Below are 7,754 nucleotides of genomic sequence, written 5' to 3' on the forward strand. Positions count from 1 at the left end.
CTCTTTGAGTAGTTAGTGAGTCACGCTATGAAGCTACAATAAACTCAGCTGGAACATCCAGGGATTCCAAAGCAGCAATGCCAAAGCCTTCATATTATTACTATTAATTATTACTATTATTACATTAATTTCTAAGACATCAATCTCCATACTATCTGGGTAGTGTGATTTAAATTTAGCACAAAATTAGCATACATTAGCTAAATTAATGTAACATACCATATGTGGCAAAAACCAACGTAACATAATGTGGAATAAATTACAATAATTTAACATTGACTCGCAGGACTTGATGAGACTGTAAATCTTCTTTAAGAACTAAGATTAAAGCAAGAAAACATTAAAAAATAGATCCATTTTACAAAGGCACAGCCTTTGCAAACGCAGTGTTTTGAAACACAGTTCATTTAGTAAAAGGTTTCATCCAATTTGCCACTTAATAGCGTTGCTTTGCAATTACAACATTCCCTTTCACCCAGAGCACCTGCAGCGCTTTACAAATAATAATTCATTTGCGGTGTGTCTTGTGAAAGCCAAAGAGTATCAACATCCCCAGGTTTTACACGGAATGAAAATGAGTCGTGGATAAATTAAACCATTTGGCCAAGCGTGGCAGAGGCAGGGACTGTGCCTCAGAAACCCTGACTGCCTGGATCATCCATCAACACGCTGCTGCTGCTCGTGTCAGCCATGGAACCTCCTCCCAGCTCGCTCTGCTCACACGCCAGGCTCTGATTCCTGCGTGGGACGGAGGGGATCCACTGTAATCTCCAGCAATTCCCACCCGCTGCTGCCCTCACCACTCCTACCATTCCACTGAGGATGTCAAAAGCTTCTCCCCACCACCATGGGTTTTGTTGGAGGAGGTATCCAGCTTTAAAGGAGGGGATGTTTTTACTGCAATAATCACGCAGAGCTCAGTTTCCCTCCTGCTGGAAACACCTTGCTGCCGCTGCAGAGCTGACAGCAACTCGGCTCTCACCGGTCCCCTTGAGGACCAGACAAGAACCAAACCATACAGGGAAGCTCTTCCCCCATTCCTTTGTCCCCCTGTGCTCTGCATTTCACTCAGGTGATCAGAGGAACACAAGCAGCACTGAGAGCTTTGCTGCAGCTCCTGCTCTCGGGTCTGCTGGGAGGAAACCCAACAGCATCTCCCCTCCATGGGAAGCGCTTTGCTGCTGTGAGCTGTGGAGAGCTGGACTCCTCCGTGCCTCGAGGGGAGGAAGAGAGAGAAGGGAGAGTCAAGACATTGTCCTTGAGGAATGCATGAGCAAGTATATTAGTCATAGAAAATCCATTACTCAAGATGATGAATGTCCTTTCCTGCTATATTGCTGTTAGTTGCTGGAATTAAAACCCAGACCTGTGTTGCAGCTCTGTGAGGACACTAATTTACATGACAAGTACACAGATTAAAAAACTAGTATTTTGCAGGATTGCAGATCTGGTCTGGCCATTGGAGAACTGCCCCTTTCCAGTCTCCACATTAAGAATCCCACCAGCCCCGAAATCCTCCATGGCATGTGATGGACCACGAGCATTGCTAGAGCACTTCTTCCCCCAAGGGAAGGGGGTGCGTCTGGGGGAACCCCACGCGATGTCTGTGAGCAGAGCAGAGAGAGGATTTAATCATCAGAGACAGCTCAGGGGTGGCCAGAAGATCCAGAGTCAGAGAGGTGCTTGTGGGGAAGATGAGGGGTCTGGTGTCTCCCCTGTGGACCATCCTGAGCCATAACTTCTGAGCTCCAAACTCACCCTGCAGCCCAATTCCTGCAGGACACGGCCAGATCCTCACACAAAAAGCCTTTGAGCCCAAGCCAACAGGGAAAGCAATTAGGAAACATAGCTCCAAGTGAATTAAATAGGAGAAAATAGTTGAGGTAGGTAGTCCTGCTCTCCAAGGGATATGCCCATCTGCCCTGGCTGTGGGCTGCCTGCCCTCCATCCCTCCATCCCTCTTTCCTGTGTGGTGCAGCTCAGGGAGGCTGTGGCAGAAACCTGCTGATGTGCTCCTATTGCTGGAGTAAGTCCATAGAAACAGCACTCATGGCTGGTAATGCTGCACTGGAACAATATTCCCATGGAAATTGCCATTTTCATACACAAAAGAGAGAGAAAAGGAATTCAAGCCTGGCAGAAGGATGACGAAGGTATCGAGGTCCTGGGCACCACCCTCAGCAGGAACCTGCTGATGGAGGGAAATATTATTTTTCAATAATAAACCAATTTCGAAGTGACTCAGAATCCAGTGACAGGGGAGTAATTTAATCAACATCTCCAAATCATTTCACCTTTGGAGTAAGAAAACGCGCTATTGGAGAAACCACAAATGAAATGTTCCCAAGCATCTGAAAATCCAGTTTTGGGGGTTTTTTTCATACCCCGTCCTTCGAGAAGTTATGACACGGTGCCAAAATGTGAAAACACACGGATTTTCTGAGGCATAAAAAAATTTAAATTTTGCTCACTCCTGGTCAGCCGTGAGCTCAATATTATGAAGCAGGTTTTAAAGCTGTAGAGGAGGTGATGAAAGAATATTAATGACATTCTTAGATGAGCAGTAAAATACACTGATGCTGCTAATAAATTGTAGCTGCTTTTGTGCCCGTTGGGATTTTGGATGGTTACAAGCTGATCTGAGAGATAATTTTTGTTGTGCTTTGCTGGAACTGGTGGAGGAGAAAGGTTAAGATCGGGGACAGTGGCTGTGCTGGGAAGACACGATGAAACCCGGTGGTGATTCATCACCTTAGAACAATGCAGACCATGAAGGAACTATTATAAACCCAGGAAGGGTAACGTAAAACCTCCGAATTATTCATCAATCCCCAACCCAGGCTGCTGCTCGTGCTTTTTATCTTGCAAATAAGATGTCAGATCTCGGGAGGCTTAATTCAGTCTCTGCTTCCCCAATTTGGTGGACCATCTATAACGATTTGCCATTAAATACCCCACATTCACAAATTTCTACATTTATTGGCGTCATTTTAAAACATCATGGCCATCTTTTTATGTCGGCAGGAGATATGACAGAGCCCTTCAATGAAGAGAATTGACTATAAAAGGTGCTAATAAAGAAATCAATCTAACATTATAGCGCATATTTAGAATTAATTCTACCTATTCTCCCCCAACCCCCCCGAGCAATAGACAGCACCTAATAACAGTGGGATCATCTGAAAAGGTACATCCTTTGATTTAAAAACTGATGTGTGTCAGGGTAATGGGATTAAAAATGAATTGCCATTTTTAATAGCTTCCCACCAGCATCTATCTCGCTGTCAGGGCTTCCCAAACAACAGAACGCGAAGACGCAGCCTGAAATTAGTCTGTCTCATTTTAAGACTCTCCCTAATGATCCTCTGAATGAATCCCTGCTCTTTGGCAACAATAATTTCAGAGTTAAATATCAGCTAATTTATTTTTTTGTGTGCGTCCTGATGGCACACAATGGGTTCTACACTTGGCAGCGGCGCCTCGTGGGATGAAACGAAGTGAATTATCGGGGGGAGAATCAGAGATTTTGTTGCTCTGCCAGCAAGGGAACGGCACGGGCAGAGCCTGGTCCTGCTCCCAGGTGTGGGGCAGAGCCTGGCCCTGCTCCCAGGTGTGGGGCAGAGCCTGGTCCTGCTCCCAGGAGCGGGGTCTTCGCTGGGGTCTCGATGGAAAGCGAAGCTCCAGTTTGGAAGCCCTTCTGGGGTGGCTGTGGGGTGGCAGGGCAGGCAGGGCTGCTCGCCCCGAGGGCTGTGCCATTCCCAAATTGGCACTCCCGTGTCCCTCAGCCTGCACCACACGCTGGCAGCCGTGTCCCAGTTTAACTGCGGCGCTGACACCGCTCTGCTCCCCCGCCGTACAAACCTGTCAGGGAGCGCATGAAAGCAGCTTTTGTTTTTTTTTTTTTTTTTCCTCTTTTCCCCCCGTTTTTTTCTCGAGCCTTGGGAGTTTTACATATCGGGAGAGAGAAACAAGGAGGCGCCGGGGCTTTGATATTCCCTGGCACATCTCGTGCAGAGATCACTTGGTTTCTTCGCGGCGTCACCACCAGCTCACGATGTTCCGCCTGCCATGGGAACGGGGGCAGAGAGGCAGCTCAGCTCCCTGCTGCAGATGCCTCCAAAGAGGTGTGGAGGGAGATAGATCCAAAATAACTTCGGGGCTTTCCCTTTTTTTTTTTTTTTTTTTTTTTTTATTTTGCAGGGAGCTCAGGCTGAGGCAGGGTGAGGCATTCACAGCCCTTGGATGTGGGGACCCTCACAGGTACCACTGTCTGAATCTCCCTGTGCAGGTGAGGCAGGTCAGACCTGCACCCAGTGCCCTGGTCTGACTCCAGTTTTCCCAGTTCTGGGTGCAGGCTGGGAACTGGGATTCTTATAATTGCAAGCACCATCCCTGTGGGTACCAGAGAAGACATTAAAAGGGCTGATTTCAATTTCCATCTTCTAAGGGGTTTATTAATAAACAGTGTGGGTAAATATCCTCCATCCAATTATGACAAACACCTTGAAGGTACGGTGTCCTTTTAAACAAACATTAGATGCCTTATTAAGTCTAAATTAAATGCTCACTAAGGGCCATTCATTGGCAAAGAAATGTTTCCAAGAGTAATGAGCAGGTCACCTCACTGGTGTATTACTGCCCGACCTTGGCTCTCTGAGAGACAGCCCCAGATAATGCACCAAAGGCTTGGCTGATGAATGGCTGTGCTGAAATGCTCTTGACCTTAGGAGACACTCCAAAGTGATGAACAGTTAATGATGAAAGGTTCCAGAAAGAGATTGTTTTAATTTCTGGCCATAACATGCAATTTTCAGGCTTGGTGGGGGAGGGAAGGGAGGAGAGTGCAAGGAATGGAGAGAGGAGGTTAGATTTCAATATTTAGCAAAAAGTGGTTTAATAGCACTGCTGACAAGGACTGAACTTCTGGCTCAGAGATGCTGTAAGGGGTGAGCAGTGCTTTCCTCAGCCCCCTCTAAATTCATGACAGATGGTAATCACTGAGCTTTTCCTCAGGGTGTTTGGTGGGTGCCACTCCTGACACACCCCACAGCCTCCTGGGCTTCCAGCATCCTCCAAGCTGACCTCTTGGTCTCCCAGCAAAAGCCTCTCTCTCCCTTCATATCCAAAAGGCCACCAGCTGATGACCCATGTTCCTCCACCCCCAATCCCTTCTTCCCAAGCTCCAGCACCAGCCAAGGCACCAGAGAGAGCCCAGCACCTCCTCGTCAGCCTGTGATTGCTTTGGCCCCTGAAGCAGTTGCTTTTCTCCCATTCTGAAGGCAATAAAAGTAATGAGAAGAGTGATGGTGCCATCTGCTCCCAGAGCTTTTCACCTGTGCTGGGAAGGCAATTTGTTTCCCTGACTCTGTCAGACACATCCCCCGGGCAGCAGCAGGAGAGCTCAGCAATCCAGGAGCCTTTTTCCCTGGCACAGGGAGCTGTGCAAGAGGTTGGAAACTTGGAAAAAGAAGCATCCAGGTGCATCCATTCACTTGGAGGGACAGAGCAAGGGATGGAGAAGCTGCTTGTGAGCTGGAGATGAAACTAGCCCTGGATAAAAACATCTTCATGGCTTGGAGACCAACCCAGGGTGCTGTGTATCCCAGAAGTCATGTCAGTCCTTCAGGGTGGTACCATTAGTGATCTCACTGGAGTATCCAGAGAAGGATGTGCAGATTTTACTGCCCAAAACTAAAGGATGAACAAAACCAAGTGAACAAAAGGTAAGGGGAAGGGGGAGAATGGCTTGAGAATAGTAACCAGGATTTTGTTCTCTCGGTGGGTTGGCTGAGAAATCAATAGAGGAGGTAAAAAAAGGGGAAAAGAAAGATTTGGCTGGAAAAGTCAGGCTGAGATTCACTTGGAATCACAAGACAAAGTCCCCATAGGGTGAGCCTGGAGCAAGACTTGCCAGCAGAGCTGCAGGTCCCCACGGGGCCAGGCTTGGTGACGATGGCAATTTGTATCTGGAGCACTTCGTTCTGGGTGCCAAAGCTCCCCTTGGTAAACGACGCCAAAACATCAGAGCTCAGCCTGTGAACACTAACACTGCACCCCTGACCCCTGGGCAGCCTCAGATGGTGGGGGTTTGAGGACTTTCTTGAGGTCACAGACAGTGGTTGGTATTGGTGTGACCCTCAGTGTGAGCCACCAGCTCACGCTTCTTCCTCCATCTCTCTGAGGAAATGAGAGGGATTTTTTTTCCCCCCTCCCTGGTAGCTGAATGCAGAAAGATGTATTGGTTCAATCTAAAGGCACAGCAAACAGTCACAGGGCCTTGGCTCCACAGGGATTTTTTTTTGTTCTATTTTTTTTTTTTTACCAACTAATTACATTTTAAACAAATTCTCACTCTTGAGCTTGTTGGGAAGTGTCAGCTCCTGTTTTTGTCATCTGGCCTCACAATGCTCTCTGTGGCTGAGTTTGCCTAACACTTTCATTAACCTTTCAGGGCATTTTGCTTATGAAACAGCGAAACAAATGAACAATGTGCCCCTTTGCCTGAAGTTTCAGTCCAGCTGCTCTTTAATTGGCCTGTGCCCTGAGTTTTAAAGTGGCCCAGTCTCCATCCTGCGTTTTCATCTATGCCCACTCACCACAAAGATAACCCTGGAGAAACACAGAGATGCAACATATATAATATATGAGTGTCTCTCTCCCTGTATGTGTTTATAAAATCAAACTATCTCCTCTGCTTTGAGTAAAAAGCAGGGCTTCACCTTACTCCAGGGCATATGGGCTTTCATGATGGGGAAAGTGAAGTTGCAAAGTCTTTGGGGGACCTTTCATACTTCCTAACTGTAGGCATCTAACTAAAAAGCTTCAGTGAAGACCTTAACCATCCTAAAACAGAGAACAGGAGGGCAAGAGAGAAGTGAATGGCTCCAGAGGGCAATTGTGAGTCACAGGAGACAGGGTGGAAGGACCTTGAAAAATCATTGAGTTCATTTCCCTGCCTCCAGGCAAGATCAGCTCGACCAAAACCTCTCCTGACAGATGTTTGTCTGATCTCTCCTCCAGATTCTATTCTGCTGCTATTTTAATCCCATTATTTCTTGCCACGAGAGCAGTGAACTTGTAAAATTAGAAAAAAAAAAATAAAATTGAATTCTCTTCCTCTCCGTGGAAAACCTGAACATACTTGGTGAACCTTCTTTGCCTTCAGCCTTTCCTTCCACAGGGTTCCTTTAGTTTTCTTCTGCTGAGGTGTTCTCTGGACCCCTTGCCCTACTCACTGTTTTCTTCCACATATTCTCTGCCTTAGCTGTTCTTGAACTATCAGTGGGATGTGACCATTTTTCTTCCTCTTCCTTCCAACCAGTTTGGAAAGACAGCAGCAACACTCCCTCAAGAGTCACCTCAACCACAAGGAGGGTCAGGAAGGAAGTCCTGGTTTTGCTTCACGTGGTTCTTGGCAAGACATGCAAGGGCTGCAGAAGAATTCCTGTGGGATTTCACTCTGATCTTATCATCCAAGAGAAAACTGAGGTACTCCAGGGCCAGCCCCTCCAAAGGAAAGCTTTCCAAAGTGTCTGGTCTCAGGTAAGAGCTGCTAACACTAAGGGCAGGTGGGATGGATGGACCTCTCCAAAGGCATCTGTAAACTCATTCCAGGGTCTTTCTTCTGTTGGGCAAGGACTAAATATAAATATTTCCTGCTCCACTAACTCACCCTGCTCTGTGGCAAGGCCAGTCCTTGAGCACAAATCCCTCACCCCCGATGTGCCAGTGGTCTCTTAGGAAGGAAACCTTTG

The sequence above is a fragment of the Chiroxiphia lanceolata genome, chromosome 21, assembly GCF_009829145.1.
Source record: "Chiroxiphia lanceolata isolate bChiLan1 chromosome 21, bChiLan1.pri, whole genome shotgun sequence".
In the NCBI taxonomy this organism is placed as follows: Eukaryota; Metazoa; Chordata; class Aves; order Passeriformes; family Pipridae; genus Chiroxiphia; species Chiroxiphia lanceolata.